Source organism: Mauremys reevesii, linkage group 6 (genome assembly GCF_016161935.1).
Source record: "Mauremys reevesii isolate NIE-2019 linkage group 6, ASM1616193v1, whole genome shotgun sequence".
NCBI lineage: Eukaryota > Metazoa > Chordata > Testudines > Geoemydidae > Mauremys > Mauremys reevesii.
Window position 1 is genome coordinate 90,778,554 of NC_052628.1, and position 18,944 is coordinate 90,797,497.

General features: G+C 40.3%; 1 protein-coding gene across 5 annotated transcripts in view; it reads right to left on the reverse strand.

Annotated features, from left to right (window-relative positions):
* The window catches only part of APBA1 (amyloid beta precursor protein binding family A member 1), a 140,537-nt gene extending 134,042 nt beyond the window's left edge, over positions 1 to 6,495 (reverse strand). For all 5 annotated transcript variants that reach the window (XR_005600899.1, XR_005600892.1, XR_005600897.1 and 2 more), the window contains exon 1: positions 6,328 to 6,495. The gene's annotated coding sequence lies outside the window, so the exon portion shown is untranslated. The remainder of the gene's footprint in view (positions 1 to 6,327) is intronic.
* Between the last annotated feature and the right edge of the window lie 12,449 nt (positions 6,496 to 18,944).

Sequence of the window (18,944 nt, forward strand, 5' to 3'; positions counted from 1 at the left end):
TAGTAGCAGGGTGACCCCCTACTCAGAGCCCTCAATTGGGGCATTCAGATGACCCACCATAGAGGGCCTTCTGCTTTGGTGGCAAGAGGTTGGGAGCTCTCCCACACACAAAGAGAGTCCTGTATTTGGGATGGAGGGACTCATGTCCTCCATCCTCAGGAATGGGACAGGGAGTGATAGGCAGGGAATGAGGGAGGTTCTAGTCCAGGGGTAGGCAACCTATGGCACGCATGCCGAAGGCGGCACGCGAGCTGATTTTCAGTGGCACTCATGTTGCCTGGGTCCTGGCCGCCAGTCCTGGGGGCTCTGCATTTTAATTTAATTTTAAATGAAGCTTCTTAAACATTTTAAAAACCTTATTTACTTTATATACAACAATAGTTTAGTTATATTATAGACTTATAGAAAGAGACCTTCTAAAAACATTAAAAATGTATTACGGGCATGTAATTTAATTCACTTAAATTAGAGTGAATAAATTAAGACTCAGCACACCGCTTCTGAAAGGTTGCCGACCCCTGTTCTAGTCCGTCCAAGGAGCAGTAATGGCAAGCCATCTGCCCCCAGCAGGTGGTTCTTGTGTAGGTGGGCCCTGCTCCCACCACTTCAAATGGAACAGAGCCACAGCAGGGACAAGACAACATGGGCTTTGCAAGGGATGTGTACCTCAGACCTTGGATTGTCTTAACGTAAGTTTCCCTGGAAAGTGTCAACTTCAAGCAGGAAGCAGAATCTTTATTGGTGATAAAAGAAGTTAAGTTAGAGTAGTAGAATGGAAGTGAAGCTAAGAGTAACGATGTGAAAGTAGGAGGAGAAGGAGCACCTAGGAAGATAGGACTGCAAGACTGGATCTGATTTACAGTCCATCTTTTCCAATACCCGGTCTCTGACAGTGCCTAGCAGCCAATGATTCAGAGGAAGGAGAAAGAAACCACATTAAGCGGATGTTGAATAATCTGCTCCTCACCTGAAAACTCTTCCTAAAGCAGTCTTTAACTAGTAAGGATTAAACTCTGAAGCATGAGATTTAGTATCTCTACCAAAATGTATGTAACCACTAGTTCTGAATACTCTTGTCATCCATATTGATGTTCAATCCGCTTTTCAAATCTTTCTAAGTTTTTCATCTCAATTACTTCCTGCAACAAGTACCACCACAGTCCAAACGTGCATTGTGGGTAAAAGTATTTCTTTTTATCAGTTTTAAATTTACCACCTTTTTTAATCTCACTGAACGTCTCCATATGCTTTTGTTATGAGACAGGGAGAACATTCTACCATTTATTATTTTATATATTTTTATCTTATCCCTTCTGATTAGTCTCCTGTCTAAATTACGCAATCCCACGGACTATCAAGAAAAGCTTGCTTACAGTTAGATCTCCTGGAAGAGTTTGCCATAGTCTAATAGAAGTGGGGAAAGCCCTTTGACTCAAGACATTAAAACCAGACTTGACCAAGCACTAGAAAATGTACTGTTGGGAACAATCCTGTATTGGCAGCAAGATAGACTAGGTGACCTATAATGTCTTTTTCCATCCCTCATTTCTATGACTCTATAATGATATTTGTCCTTGTTTCAACTTCAGTAAAACATAGGAAGATTGTTTTAGAATTAGGAGAAATGCCATCACCATCATGGAAGTCTCCATATTCATTACTCATGGAAAATGTAAAAGGAAAATCCTTATTTTCCATTTTAGAAGCAGCACACAAGGACACTTCCCCAAGCCCTTCCAGTAAAAATAACAAACATGCAGCCTTGTATGAGCAAAAGTTCTCATAGTGAAAATAGAAAATACTATTGTACTGCTCTTAGCAGCTGGTTTATCAAATTGATCAATACTATGAAGCAAGATTAATCAATCCTTTGTTTTCAAACACTCCTAACCCCAATACCATCTGCATCACACACAATCTATTTTATTCCACTTCGGAAGTGAATGAACAGACAGTAGCCTACAAACCTCATATTAATTAAAAGACTTGCAGCTTTTATACAATAAAACCACTACCACAAAAACATGCTCCTGTAACATTAAGAGTCTAACTTAAATCCAAAGGAGCTAGGAGTCAGAGTTAAATCTCTCTTAACTAATACCATAATATTGACCCTACATACTTCAGCACATAGGATATATATGATCATCCATTGTTTGGAAACACGTAGTAGGGCCTGGCTCCCGTCTCACTTACTCTTGATTTACTCTGGGTTAACTCCATCAAATAAATGCAGTTAGTCCACTATAAAATATGCATAAGAGAAGGAGAATCTGACCTGTGATACCTAGGCATAAAGATGCGAGTTGAAAGCTTCAGCTTTCATTTTGATTTTCCTTGGTTTTCTCATTTTGAAGAGACACTGTGAACTTGAAATCTATAATCATTTTTAAAAATTCAGAATTAGTTTCAGGTTCTAAACCTGCCCTCAAACTTACACAGTACCATAGTGAACTTAGTAGGGTGCATTGCCTCCTGCTAACTTTTGTAGTTTTACAATCATATTTTCCTGAATATATCTGCCCTGTTGCTGTGTTAAAGACCCAGTCAGATACAAGGGAAAACTAAAACAGTGAAACTGAGTATACACAAAACACTGTTGAATACACAAATAAGGTGAGAAATAGTTTTCTCCTCTCTTCCCTTTCAGATCTAGTACTACTAGAGGTGTTACTTTTAACAACAGGTTAAAAATTTTCAAACAGAAGTGTAATTTTTCAAGCTGATCAGAAACTTTTTGAAGTTTGTTGTGGGTTTTATGGTAAATATTATTTTATGCTACAGACGTGTATTAGAGCTGACATCAGAGAAATCAAAAGCCTATTTCTTGTCCCACTGAAGTCAAAGAGCCCTGAATTAACTAACACCAGATAGAGATAAATCAAACTCTGGGTTTCTCATAGTTTTCAATCGGGTCCCCACATATTTTAGCCAAGGAGACAAAGGAATAAACATTCTCTTGCTGAGAGTGTTATGGAATCTTTAATATCCGCATAGAGCACACAAGACCACCATTTTTAAGGTTTCATCCTAAAGATCCATTCGCTGTGAACTACATGTAATTCAATTTATGTGTCTCAGAAGAATGAAGCACTGAACTGAACATGCCAGGATTTTCACCTTTGGTTCCAGGGATTCTAGCGATTTCAAACAAAACCTGACTACATCATGCCATTGCATCCAGTGTCATTAGGGTGACCAGCCGTCCCGATAAAATATTTGGGTGGTTGTCCCTCGTCCCGACCGATCTTCAGTCTGGACGCAATTTGTCCTGATGCTTCACTCCACTGGCAACACTTGGCTTTTTTTTTTTTTGCTCCGCCAGCGGACCTCCCCACCCTACCCATATGTCCCGATATTTTCTTCATCTCATCTGGTCACCCTAAGTGTCATAGAACATATGGCTCCTTCCGAGCTATTAATCTATAGTGAAAATACATCCTGAGACAATTTAAAAAAAAATATATTAAACAGATCTCCCCCACATCCTCCTGAAATGTGAATCACAAAACCCATTATAGCTAGATATTTGGGGGGAAGTCACTAAGTACAGAATACAGTGGAATTGGTTTGAAGTTAAGTAATTATGAAACTGAAAGAAGGAAGCCTAAAAAAGGATTTCTGCCTCTCCTCTTCTCCCCTTTCAAAACAGCTCTCCTTCCTATCTAACCAGCACCTTGCAATAAAATCCACCTCTCCTGGCATTCTTTCACTGTATAACCAAAGGGTCAATTCATGGATATTTTTTCTTTAACGGCCTTCTAAAAGGCTGGCCTTTGCATCTGCTAGAAGATGGAATAATAGTCAGAAACACATTACTGCTATTTTAAGTGAAGACAGCACATTATTGCAAAACAAAATGTATTGCTGCAAGCTACAATCAAAAAAAAAAAAAAGGTACAATAACTCAGTCCAGTGAATTACAGGATTCATAACATACCACTAGCCTTGCCTACCCATTACTTACCAAATCAATTCAGACTCACAGCTTCATTACTTCATGCTTTTTTCCCAGTAAACACAATGCTGCTCTTCTTTCTTTCAACCAAGCTCTCAATATACTTTATACTTGCTAATTAGAAATTAATTTTAAAAACTCAAAATGGATGAAAAATGCTTTATTTATTGCATTTGTACAATTTCCCATATTCCTTCATTTCAGTTTACTAGAAATGTAACTTCTCAGCATACATATACATACACACACACACAAGTTGGTTGGTAACAATGCTTTTTAAAAAAAAATAGCTTGCTCTTAAGTGGCAAAGAAGAGCTTCAGAAAGGGGAAAAATAATGACTATTTTTTAGATTATAGTTTTAGATAATAGTTCCACAGAACTAACATAAGAACATAGACCCAACATTTAAAAGATTGCATCTATCTAAAATGTATCCCTAAATCTCTGATAATTACATACACTGACATTTCAAACATATTCCAAATCAGAATGAAAGAAGTGTAGAAGAGGAAAAATAAAAGCTGTGCTATGGATTGACTGGGCAGAGAAAGCCTCATCTGAAGCACTGGAAATTAATGAAATACGAAACAATAATAAGCAGATTTCTGACACCCAGAGTTTCTAAACTGACTCATAGATTTAAGTGAAAGGTACAAATGACCTCACTTTTGGTTATCTATAAAAAGATTTACCCTTTATTTCTCAAACACTGATGATGACAAGATGTTGTGTATTTGTTTCTGGAAGTATGACAGCCACAGGCTGCAAAGACAGGGGCACACAGTTCAGATTTTGACAGCAATGCAGTGAAATTTAAAGTATTGTGACTGGAATATTTTCCAAAGCATGTTAATTGAGACCCTATGAAACATGTTAACAAAGTGGTATTAAATAGTAGTATTTGTTCTAACTAACTACCTGGTATAAAGTAATGTACAATGAGGGTAGAATTTAATGACACATGCCTTGTTTGTCCCACACCCCCTTGTTAGCTCATCCTTAATATATGCAGAGCCAGGCAAACATCAATGCCTTCTAGTCCATTTTCTGTCCCATTGCTTTAGTTCATGGGCCGTTATGACAATGTTAAAGATCTGTAGTGCACATTATAATAAGCTGAAAGCCCCCATTCTAATAAAACCACAAGAAGTTGAAAGACAGGTCATTTTTCTGAAAGCTCAGGCCTAAGCCCCAGTATCCTCCCTAAACGCAGATTTCCACATGACGACAGCAAAACAAGCCTCAGTGAATTGCTACTGGAAAAACCAAGCTTCCCAGAAAGAAGGTGAAAGATACATATCTGCGATGACTGAGAGTGTGATTTAACCAAGCCACAGCCCGATTGCACCAGGATCTATGAAGATGGTGCTTAGAACAAGAACAGATCAAGAGGGTTCTGCTCCCTAAAAGTGGCATTTGACAATACTAGCTTGTCATCCCCATCCCAATTCAGACACAGAGCTACAGAGGCAAATGACAGACCCTGGGATGCACCAGGGATGGGCTCAATCTCCTATTCCTGGAACCTCCTTCCAAAGCAGGAGCTTTCAGGAGACCAGCAGCATCTTCTGCAGGAGATGTCATCTTCTTCCCCTGTTCTGCCAGGACCATGTGTTGCCCGTTCTGTTGCTAGTCTCCTCCCTCCGCTCCCCTCCCCCCATCTTTTCCCACACTCTCAATCAAAGGAAAGTAATCTATTAGCTCCAGTAACAACACACACCAACATAAAAGGGTTCATAGAGTAATACACTCCCCTCACACACAAAAACCCCACACATAATTACTACTGTTATTGACACTGTTTGCAGCAATACCTGGCTCCTGGGGCATTAATATATCTGTGTATCTTTCATTGCAGCTTAGGGAGACATGCAAATCTCGTGCGCTCGCTCTCTCTCGCTCTCACACACACACTCCTAAAACCTGCTGTCTCCCATCCCCCCGCCCCACTGGTGCATGCTCCACACAGCAAGTGCCTGCCACAACACTGTGCACTTCTGATGCTGGCGGCTGCCACCACCTCATTTTTTCAGTCGCAGCATCCTCAGCTGCCAGCAGATCCTGGGGGGAGGGGAAGAATCATGCCATAACCCCCTGTCTATGTCAGCCAGGTTAGCTCACATCCCCTGCTCCCCCCCACACACACACACCCCGAGCCCTGTGCGGCCAGCCAGGCCCTCCTGCAGCCAGGCTTCTAAGCGAGCCCCCATCCGCAGGCGGGCTCAGCACCTGCCCTCAGCACCAAATGCAAATTCATTTGGGGCCAGCCGGCTTTCTTCCCCTTCCTTCATTTCCCCTCACTTCAGCCCAGCCCCAGCATCCCCCTCCCACAGCTGGCTGGGGAGCTGACAGGGAGAAGCCTCTTTACCTCGGCCGGAGTCTGCGCAGGCCCCTTCAGCAGGCAGCGCGGTGCAGCTGAGCCCGGGGAGCAGGGCAGCCAGCCGGGGAACGAGCCTTCACTTCAGCGGCTCCTACCTCCAGCTCCACCATCTTCCTCCTCCTCGCTCCTCCTGCCGCTGCTCCCTCCAGCTCTGCAGCCACCGGCACGCAGCGCCGGGCCAGCCCCCGCCTGCTGCTCCGCCCCTGCCCCGCCTTCCCCCGCGTGATGACTGCCCCGGGGACAGACGGAGGCTCTGGCTCGCCCAGCCAGACGGGGAGCGGGCTGAGCGGCTCGCTAGCCTGGGGTGCAAGCGGCTACTCCTCCGCCAGCAGCAGATGCACCTCCTGCACGCATGCAGCCCCTCCTGCATCCGCGGCAGGGGCGGGCATGCAGCTCCTTTCACATCAAGAGCAGAAGCAGCAGATGCATCCATGATGCAACCTGGCCCCTCTCTCATCCACAGGAGCAGCAGATGGAGATAGGAGTAAGATAGGCAGCTAGCCACGCTCATGTCAACAGCAACCCCTTACACCAAATTTCCACTTCTTCCCCACCAAAACCCTCACCACAGTAACCCAAGTTGCGTTACAGACTAATGCCAGTTGAATGGGGGAAATTGACAACTGTCTATGGGGCGGATTTGTTTCAAAATACGTGTGCCAAAACTCCATAAACAATTAGGCAACTGGATTTGAGTCTACCCTTGCCTGAGTTGTGCACAAATCAAGTAAATTACTTGTAAGAAGCGCCACTAGTTATTTACATATTTGCTCATATTAATTGTGTTTATAAATGTGGCAAGGGGGGGGAAGGGTGGTATGTGCGCATTCATTTTTTCATGCCCAGGTAGGTCTCTGAGACTTTCCGTTTTTTAAAGGGGGGGAGATTTTTAAAGATGCTTGAAACTCAGTGCAAAATAATAATAATTAATAATAATTCCCCATCTGCCACATAAGCTATGATAATTAAGTCATGTTTGTAAAGTGCTTTGAGATATTTGGAAGAAAAGTAAAATAACTACTCAGTACCTATCTAGGAATGTAATAGTTGTTACTGTGCTAATGTTAATTCAGAATTTAATCAGCAGTAGAAATAGAATTTAATTTATCCTGTTCCAAAGCACCTACCATTAATGGAGACTCTCTGTTAATTGGTAGTAGTGCAGTGCCTATGACACACAGTTGAGCCATTCCGATTCCATCCAGTAAATCACAATTATACCTGTCCACCCTAGTCAGTTCACTACAGTATCCTAGAAATGCAAAATGATAGTAAAATATGTGCATAGTGCAAAAGTGTATGTTGTACAATACGGCAAAAGTCCAATTTTGCAGAGAACACCTATAAAACCTCCCAAATATAGTGCTGTGGTGCTTTCTGCTTAGACTATAGCAGTCACAGCTTTCCCCCGCTATAGAGAGCCCTTTTTCTTCCATTTCATTTTTCACTCTTGCTTGCTGTCTTTACTCATTGACTTAATGTGCCTGTTCTTTCTTTTTCTTCCTCCCTCCTGGAGATGTCTCCCAGCTTTATGTACTAATGGAGAGAGAAAGAATAACTCCTTATGGCACTGGGGCACATGTTGGAGCAGAAGAAAGATACGCCATTTCGTGGTATGCTTCATCTTCTTCTGCTCTTACAACCTAACACTATTCAGCAGTGGCAGGGGGTGCACGTAAGACCCTGAGGCTTTAACCATTATATCAAATAAAACAGTTAAATTCTCTCAAAAAATAAACAAACAACATGTTTTCTTAGATCCCAGCATGAAAAGTAGCATTTCAGTGTTGACTGACTAGCAAAAAAAAAAAAAAAGACTCTATATTCTAAATGCCTCCCTCTCTTCTCACACTTAGGACACGAATGGGCCTGTAGGGCTCAGGTTTTCTGTGAGCCTGAGGAGATGCTGGTACAGTCACTCGACAGTACTAGCACTGCAGTAAAATGCACTGGCATTGTCCTGTAGGCCCCTGGGTATCACCAAGGCAAGGAGAAAGTAATGGTAGTGGCAACCAAGTGACTACTTTACCTACCCAGTTCAAGCCATGCAGCTGTACAGCAGAACCTGAGACAGCATTGCAGGTTTACTTGCGTAGCCAAAATGCCACTGGTGCTATTATTCCTCCACCTCTTGTCCTTGTTTGGTGCACAGAAGAGAAATGAGGTGTCAAATAGTACTTCCCATTCTACAGCATGAGATTAAATTAAGTATTTGACTTTCAACTATCATGATGAGCAGTAACAATAGAAATCTGCTGTGGATTCTCACCCCAAATCAGCAGTATTGCGGTTAGAAGTGGTATTAATTGTTAGATCCGTAACAATTGTACCTAGATAATCACAAGTATGGGGCCCATTGTGCTAGGTGCTATATACTCATAATAAAAAGACAGTTCACACTCCAAAGAGTTTACTAGCTATGCAAGAGACTGAGTCTATACAAAATCTATGTATATCCCGCAGAATTGTGTTGGTTTTCTACTCTAGTTGGCCCTATTCTTAAATTTAAATACCAGCTATCACTGGCAAATATATGGAGAAAAAATTAATATTTTCAACTGAGAAATAATATGTTTTAAATAAGCAGAGTTTTTCCTGCATTACTAATATCAATTTAGATTACTAAGTGTGAAATAATTTTATATCTCCAATTTGATTGTCACTATTTATGCCCTTTACTTACAGTTTAGTTTAGTTTAAGGTTCTTCATGCAGCAATGACTGGGTTTTGTTTACTTATGTAAAAATATTTTCACTAATTTTTTTTTTAAATGTGAAAGCATTTTTTAAGTTTTATAGAGCCTTGCTTCTACAACATTTAATTTTCTGGACAAATGTAAGTTGATATTGTCCCTTTAAACTGAACAGAATGGTATGTAAAAATTGTAAATATAACCAAAGCCAATAGAAATCTGTAAACTCTGCAGAACATTACATTAACACCTTTGAACACTCCCACTTCCTAATCTGTTTTACAGGGAAATTGGTGAGAAATGCAGATAAAGACACTTGACGAATCTGAAATATTCAAACACTCCTGATCTGTAAATAATGCTAAGCTTTTTTAGGTGACAAATCTGAGGAACTGTCACAGATTGAAGTGTCACTAGAGGAGGTTTTGGAATTAATTGATAAACTTAACATTAACAAGTCACCAGGACCAGATGGCATTCACCCAAGAGTTCTGAAAGAACTCAAATGTGAAATTGCGGAACTATTAACTAGGGTTTGTAACCTGTCCTTTAAATCGGCCTCTGTACCCAATGACTGGAAGATAGCCAATGTAACGCCAATATTTAAAAAGGGCTCTAGAGGTGATCCCGGCAATTACAGACCGGTAAGTCGGTACCGGGCAAATTAGTCGAAACAATAGTAAAGAATAAAATTGTCAGACGCACAGAAGAACATAAATTGTTGGGCAAAAGTCAACGTGGTTTCTCTAAAGGGAAATTGTGTCTTACTAATCTATTAGAGTTCTTTGAAGGGGTCAACAAACATGTGGACAAGGGGAATCCAGTGGAAATAGTGTACTTAGATTTCCAGAAAGCCTTTGACAAGGTCCCTCACCACAGGCTCTCACGTAAATTAAGTTGTCATGGGATAAAAGGAAAGGTCCTTTGATGGATTGAGAACTGGTTAAAAGACAGGGAACAAAGGGTTAGGAATTAATGGTAAATTATCAGAATGGAGAGGGGTAACTAGTGGTGTTCCCCAAGGGTCAGTCCTAGGACCAATCCTATTCAATTTATTCATAAATGATCTGGAGAAAGGGGTAAACAGTGAGGTGGCAAAGTTTGCAGATGATACTAAACTGCTCAAGATAGTTAAGACCAAAGCAGACTGTGAAGAACTTCAAAAAGATCTCACAAAACTAAGTGATTGGGCAACAAAATGGCAAATGAAATATAATGTGGATAAATGTAAAGTAATGCACATTGGAAAAAATAACCCCAACTATACATACAATATAATGGGGGCTAATTTAGCTACAACAAATCAGGAAAAAGATCTTGGAGTCATTGTGGATAGTTCTCTGAAGATGTCCACGCAGTGTGCAGAGGCGGTCAAAAAAGCAAACAGGATGTTAGGAATCATTAAAAAGGGGACAGAGAATAAGACAGAGAATATCTTATTGCCCTTATATAAATCGATGGTACGCCCACATCTTGAATACTGTGTACAGATGTGGTCATCTCATCTCAAAAAAGATATACTGGCACTAGAAAAGGTTCAGAGAAGGGCAACTAAAATGATTAGGGGCTTGGAGAGGGTCCCATATGAGGAGAGATTAAAGAGGCTAGAACTTTTCAGCTTGGAAAAGAGGAGACTAAGGAGGGAATATGATAGAGGTATATAAAATTATGAGTGATGTGGAGAAAGTAGATAAGGAAAAGTTATTTACTTATTCCCATAATACAAGAACTAGGGGTCACCAAATGAAATTAATAGGCAGCGGGTTTAAAACAAATAAAAGGAAGTTCTTCTTCACACAGTGCACGGTCAACTTGTGGAACTCTTTACCTGAGGAGGTTGTGAAGGCTAGGACTATAACAGCATTTAAAAGAGAACTGGATAAATTCATGGAGGTTAAGTCCATTATGGCTATTAGCCACGATGGGTAAGGAATGGTGTCCCTAGACTCTGTTTGTCAGAGGGTGGAGATGAATGGCAGGAGAGAGATCACTTGATCATTACCTGTTAGGTTCACTCCCTCTAGGGCACCTGGTATTGGCCGCTGTCGGTAGACAGGATACTGGGCTAGATGGACCTTTGGTCTGACCCAGTACAGCCATTCTTATGTTCTTATGTTTATGTTCTAAGCTACTGTGCCTTTCATTTAAACACGTATATGTTATTTTACTGGTTAAAGATGCAGCCCTATGCACTTCAATTTAAGAATTGTGTGTACATTGTACTGTCAGTTAACAATGTTAGGACTTGGATCCCCAGCTGTGGCCTAGGTATACACTGCTCAACAGAGGCAAAGGAGCCTTTGCATTCCACAAATTCTAGGCCAGCTGTGTACCAAACTGGTCATTTGATGTCACTATCAGCAGTCTGAAGCCCGTTGTATATTATGCTGGCTGCTAGTGGCCCCAAGGAACCAATATGGCAGTTGGGAATTGTCAGGGTGTAAGGAAGCCTGGCCACATCTCTTTTACCCAGCCAGGCCTAATACTAATCCTCTGGTGGCACAGAGAAAACATAGCAGCTCATGTAGTACCCCATGCCACCCACAGGGAAGGAGTGCTGTAGAAAAGCTGCTACCGCTGCCCTACAATGCTAGAGGATCCCTTTACATTGTGGTGATCCTTTAGGAGCCTGTTATGCCAGCTTTAGGGCCATTTTGTACCAGCAGTGTACCAGCAAAGTAGCCTCACTACTGGGGAGAATCTAGCCCATGTTGCATAATTACATTGCAATGACTGGGACTAAGGAAAAAAGTAAATTGAAAGTGTTACTTTTTTTCTTTACAGGAAAATTTATACCCTGTAAGATGTGTTAATTGGATTCAGTCTGGCTGTGTTCCACATCTGCTAATACACCCATTAACCTAGATAAAACCTTAGAAATGGCAGTTCAGACATTTTTTGCTGCTTAAATCCACTGAGCTGGCAAATAGGCAACCTGTAGGTAGTTTGAGGGATTGAAAGTTACACTGCTATTTTTAGGTTTGGACCAATGCAATAAACAAACAAACAAAGAATGGTAAGCCCCAATAGACTGAAGGGACCAATGTAGGCCAGACACAGTTTTAAGGTCAGATAAGCTCAAAGGACAGAAATGAATGCTTTATGCAATCTGAATGATATGGAATTCCAGCTTTCAAATGTCATAAAGCATTAATCTCCAACTCAAGTGGTCTGTGAAATGTCTGCTGCTAGAATTGTGTAGGAAAGACTGTTGCAAAAGTGCTTAGTGGCATACTAGTAAAAATGCTCTTGGAACTGGAAACATTTTCCAAGCTCTGCTATTGGACCAATTAGCTGAGAGCAATTTTATTAATGAGCCCTCTAGGCCTCAAACCAAAACTACACCTAACTGTTTTATCTTTGTGTTTCAGCCTTTGGCTGCTGCTCAGAAGTAGGGCTGTCAATTAATCTCAGTTGACTCATGCAATTAACTCAAAAAAATTAATCATGATTAAAATATATATAAATTAATTGCACTGTTAAACAATAAAATACCAATTGAAATTTATTAAATATTTTAGATGTTTTTCTACTTTTTCAAATATCGATTTCAATTACAACACAGAAAAAGTGTACAGTGCTCACTTTATATTATTTTTATTACAAATATTTGCACTGTAAAAATTATAAAAAATAGTATTTTTCAAGTCACCTCATAAAAGTACTGTAGTGCAATCTCTTTGTCCTGAAAGTGCAATTTACAAATGTAGATTTTTTTTGTTACATAACTGCACTCAAAAACAAAACAATGTAAAACTTTAGAGCCTACAAGTCCACTCAGTCCTACTTCTTGTTCAGCCAATCGCTAAGAGAAACAAGTTTGTTTACATTTACGAGAGATAATGATGCCCACTTCTGAATTAAAATGTCACCTGAAAGTGAGAACAGGCATTTGCATGGCAGTGTTGTAGCTGGTGTCGTAAGATATTTACGTGTCAGACTCGCTAAAGATTATATGCCTCTTTGTGCTTTGGCCATTGTTCCAGCGGACATGCTTCTATGCTGATGATGCTCATTAAAAAAATAATTCATTAATTAAATTTGTGACTGAACTCCTTTGGGGAGAATTGTATGTCTCCTGCTCTGTTTTACCTGCAATCTGCCATATATTTCATGTTTTAGGAGTCTCAGATATTGACCCAGCACGTTGTTCATTTTAAGAACACTTTCACTGTAATTTTGACAAAATGCAAAGAAGGTACCAAATTTCTAAAAATAGCTACAGCACTTGACCCAAGATTTAAGAAGCTGAAGTGCCTTCCAAAATCTGAGAGAGACGAGGTGTGGAGCATGCTTTCAGAAGTCTTAAAAGAGAAACACTGATGCAGAAACTACAGAACCCAAATTACCGTAAAAGAAAATCAACTTTCTGCTGGTGGCATCTGACTCAGATGATGAAAATGAACATGCGTTGATCTGCATTGCTTTGGATTGTTATCAAGCAGAACCCATCATCAGCATGGACATGTCCTCTGGAATGGTGGTTGAAGCATGAAGGGACATATGAATCTTTAGCGCATCTAGCATGTAAATATCTTGCGACACTGGCTACAACAGTGCCATGCGAATGCCTGTTTTCACTTTCAGGTGACATTGTAAACAAGAAGCAGGCCTTATCTTTTGCAAATGTAAACAAACTTGTTTGTCTGAGCGATTGGCTGAACAAGAAGTAGGACTGATTGGACTGGTAGGCTCTAAAGTTTTACATTGTTTTATTTTTGAAAGCAGGGGTTTTTTGTACATAATTCTACATTTGTAAGTTCAACTTTCACGATAAAGAGATAGCACTACAGTACTTGTATTAGGTGAATTGAAAAATACTAATTATTTTGTTTTTACAGTGTAAATATGTGTAACAAAAATAAATATAAAGTGAGCACTGTACACTTTGTATTCTGTGTTGTAATTGAAATAATTATATTTGAAAAATGTAGAAAATATCCAAAAATATTTAAATAAATGTTATTCTATTGTTGTTTAATAGCATGATTAATCGCACGATTAATGTTTTTAATTGCTTGATAGCCCTAATCAGAAAGTCCTTGAGTTCCGACAGAATTGTGCTCAGTAACGTCATTTCCAGTGATAGGTATGTGTTACGACATCATGCCAGATGTATCCAGACATGCTGGAGAAGCATAGAAGATGGATGTATCTGGCATGGTATTTAGCACTGGAGTGGTGTTGTCAGTTAAGATGGCATTAGAAGACCACAAAAGGTTTGATTTTGTTTTTTCTTTTGACAGACTTCTTCCCTGTCCCTCTTCTTGACCTCTCCTGCCATCACCCTTAGAAGGCCCCATGTTAGGATGACCCTTGCCTCACCCAAGCAGCCTGAACCCAAATCCATTTCAACCCTGGCAGTGTTGCTTCATGCAACACAAAATGCTTTTTTTCCCCAAGGAGTTGAATGTGTTGCCCTTGCAGGACTTCCACAAAACCTCGATTCTGATCCCAAGTCACTAAGCAGATCCCCAGATCTTGGCTTTCACCAGGCAGGATTCTATTAAAAAGAACGGAAAAGTTCACATCTGTCTTGTTGCTGTTTTTGCAGTCTGTCTGCCCAAAGCCTGAACAAGCCAGCATGTCCATTTACAGTGTTAGTAACTTGAAGGAGTAGAACTTTCTTAATTTTCCTTTGAAGCATTCATGGTGCCTGGAGGGCTAGAAATATTTTATTTTAAATAAGATTTTATTTTGAAGAATTTTAGCATAATCCATAGCAATACTGACATTTTGTGGCAATGAAGAAGCACTCTGGAGTGTATTAAATGAAAATTGCAGCGTAATATAACATGCAATACATCCTAATCACTACATCTAATTACAAAGAAGAGTAAATCACTAAAAACATTAAATGTCTTAAGTATAATAAAAGAATAAATAATCAGATAGGAATCTGCCATCTTGCAGTTTCATGACGCTTTTTAGGACTCAGGAAATTCAGCTTTGATTTTCAATGCATGCCAAAGAAGGCAGCTTTCAAAGTTGTAATGAGGTATATTAAACGGACACAGCCATCTTAAAATTCACACCTAATCTAGTGTGCATTTGGCAGCCCTTTGTGTATGTATGGGTTCATTTTTTTCTCTTGAATAGTGAATTAGTCACTTTCCCCGGTTGTTTGTGTCTTTCACCCAGCAACAGGGGGAAGAAAACCATCTGTAAAAAATAAAATGTAATTGTAAAACCACAAAAATTGGGAGAGGGGAATCCAGGGCAGGAGCAGTAATTTTAAATTATTTTTTACTTTTTTCCTGTTACTTGATTATATTTCAAGTTGAAAGTGTTCCTTTAAGTGGAATTGCTAAAGTATTGTCTATGTTTGTTTCTTTAAAAAAAAACCCAAAACATAATAGAGCTTCCCTTACATAAGCATCCCTTGTATCATGCATTCAAATCCTCTCCTGAATTCCCTATGACCTCATCTGCAGCTGTGGTAGAGGCAACAGGAGTTATTTCTCCTCAATGATAACATCCAGAAGGACTGTTCTGGTCTTCTGAACAAAGCAGTGAGCCCAAATTATCTCCTTTCAGGTACTTATCCTTTTGTTAAATGTACCACTTACACTATTTTGTATACAACATTAACTAGATACAGATCATTTTGGTGGCTTTTATTGGGAGCAGTGTCCAAACAGGAGGGCAAACTTACTGGGCTAAATTAATTCAGAGATGGTTCCTAAGATGAGAACATCCTCTTATGCTTACTATATCCTGCTTAGACTTATTGACACCTGCTCTAGGACCACATACAGTTGTATAAGTTAGTGTAACTTACACACCAAGGAGCTAGGAAGAAAGGTAAAATGGAGTAAGTTCAAGTTGGCTGGGTGGTACTTTAACTTACCTTTTCTTCTAACGCCTCAATGTGTAAGTTACACTGGCAAGTTCCCTTACACGTGGAAAGAGTGATTGTAAGTAGATCTAACATTAAGGGGTCTGAGTGAGTGTGAGTAGGTTTAAACTCCACCTCTGTATCTGGTTGGCTGCCTTCATTGAATTTTCAATTCAATACAGTTGTAAGCTCAACTGTAAAAAGTATGTAAAAGTTCATAAGATGTTCATAACACAAGGCATGAAAGGCTGACAGAAAAACTGAATTAGTCTAAACAAAAAGACCTGCTGATACAACTCAATGACTTTGTAAAGAACATGCTTGGTAAACAAGAAAGGTGTAGAACCACAATTGGCATTTTGGAAACTAGGCCTAATTGGAGGACAAAATGAGAGAATGGACTATTCCACACATCACTCCCTTTTGGGATCCTTAAAAAAAAAAAAAAAAAGGGACTTTGGGGGGAAAATGGACCACTGGAGTGAGTTTCACCATCAGAAAAAGGAGCTGCATTTTCTGTCTTTGCTGTTCTTTTCTCTTCCCCTTTTGTGCGTGCTGTCTTGTTTTGTCTTCTTAGGAAATGGAATTGGATTTTAACAAAACAATCCAGCCCATCTCTACTAACTTCTCTTTCTCCCCCACAAAAAAAAAGACAGTTACTACCATCTTTAATACCATAAAAGACTGTCAAACTGGGGGTGGGGTGAGGTTGTCCTAAAAACTCTCTCCAGCTAAAGGGAAAAAGAGCAAGGGATATTGTTAAATGGAAACCTTACTTTACATTTCAATGCTTTAACCTTTTTTCTTTCTTTCCTGTTTTTTTCATAAATAGGAAAAGGATTTTCAGTGGTGTTTGCCAGGGAAGTAACCAGGCTGAGGTCTCTGTATACCAAACCCTGAACCTTGTTTGACACTGGTAAATGTTGGACAGTGACTGGGTTATATTAACACTGTTAACTTCCTGGGCCCATATAGTCCATCTAAATTAAATACAACACTTCCTTGGTGGTAGATCCCCCCACCCCCACCGTTCCAAGGTCAGGTGTCCAGGCTCATTTTATTAGCTCTATCAGAGGCTGTTTCACTGTTGATTGTAAGGCATTGCTACTGACCTGCCTGTGACATCTGCATGGCTGATGGGGTAATTCTCTAGTACCTTGGTTTCTTTCTTTTCAAGAGTTGTCAGTGGATAGAGCTGGGCCATTACTCCTCCCTCCCCAAGGACCCTCTCATAGACTTTAAGGTCAGAAGGGACCATTATGATCATCTAGTCTGACCTCCTGCACAGCGCAGGCCACAGAATCTCACCCATCCACTCCTGTAACAAACCCCTAGCCTATGTCTGAGTTACTGAAGTCCTCAAATTGTGGTTTGAAGTCCTCAAGGTGCAGAGAATCCTCCAGCAAGTGACCCTGCCCCATGCTGCAGAGGAAGTTGAAAAACCTCCAGGCCTCTGCCAATCTTCCCTGGAGGAAAATTCCTTCCCGACCCCAAATATGGCAATCAGTTAAATCCTGAGCACGTGGGCAAGACTCACCAGCCAGCACCCAGGAAAGAATTCTCTATAGTAACTCAGATCCCAACCCATCCAACATCCCATCACAGATCATTGGGCATATTTACCTGCTAATAATCAAAGATCAATTGCCAAAATTAGGCTATCCCATCATACCATTCCCTCCATAAACTTATCAGAGCTTGGTCGTGAAGCCAGATATGTCTTTTGCCCCCACTACTCCCCTTGGAAGGCTGTTCCAGAACTTCACTCCTCTAATAGTTAGAAACCTTCATCTAATTTCAAATCTAAACTTCCTACTGTCCAGTTTATAACCATTTGTTCTTGTGTCCACATTGGTACTAAGCTTAAATAATTCCTCTCCCTCCCTGATATTTATCCTCTGATATATTTACAAAGAGCAATCATATCTCCCCTCAGCCTTCTTTTTGTTAGGCTAAACAAGCCAAGCTCTTTGAGTCTCCTTTCATAAGACTCCATCCTCAGTGTTTAGCGATCCCACCACTTTTCTTTGTTTTCTTCTTTTTATATGGCTATAGAACCTTTTACTACTGGTTTTAATTCCCTTTGCAAGGTCCAACTCTACATGGCTTTTGGCCTTTCTCACTTTATCCCTAGATGTTCTGACCTCAATAAGGTAGCTTTCCTTGCTAATCCCTCCCATCTTCCACTCCTTGTAGGCTTACTGCTTTTTCTTAATCACCTCTGTGAGATGCTTGCTCATCCAGCTTGGTCTACAACTCCTGCCTATGAATTTTTCCCCCTTTCTTGGGATGCAGGCTTCTGATAGTTTCTGAAACTTTGACTTGAAGTAATTCCAGGCCTCCTCCGCCTTTAGAGCCACAAGTTTTTTAGTCCAATCCACTTCCCTAACTAATTTCCTTAATTCTTTAAAGTTAGCCCTTTTGAAATCAAAAACCCTAGTCCCAGATCTATTTTTGTTTATCTTTCCATCTAGTTTGAACTGAATTAGCTCATGATCACTCGAACCAAGGTTGTCTCCTACAACCATTTCTTCTATGAGGTCCTCACTACTCACCAAAACCAAATCTAAAATGGCATCCCCTCTTGTTGGTTCTTCAACTACTTGGTGAAGGAATCCATCAGCTATCGCAGCCAGGAAAATCTGAGCCCTATTATTATTACAAGCACTTGTCCTCCAGTCTATATCTGGGAAGTTAAATTCTCCCATGATCACACAATTCCCATTAGTGTTTACTTCATTAAAAACATTAAAGAGGTCTCTGTCAATATCCAAATCGGATTCCGGTGGTCTGTAGCACACCCCAAGCACTATCTCAGGGGAGGCTCTAGTAGCTTTCTTTCCCAATGTGATTTTTGCCCAGACAGACTCTGTCTTATCCATTCCATCACTTCTTATTTCTTTACAGATAACCTCATCATTGACATACAATGCTACTCCACCACCTTTGCATTTATTTCTGTCTTTCCTAAACAGCACATAGCCTTCAATACCTGCACTCCAGTCATGACTACTATTCCACCATGTTTCTGTTATCCCTATAATATCCGGTTTCATTTCCTGCACCAGTAGCTGT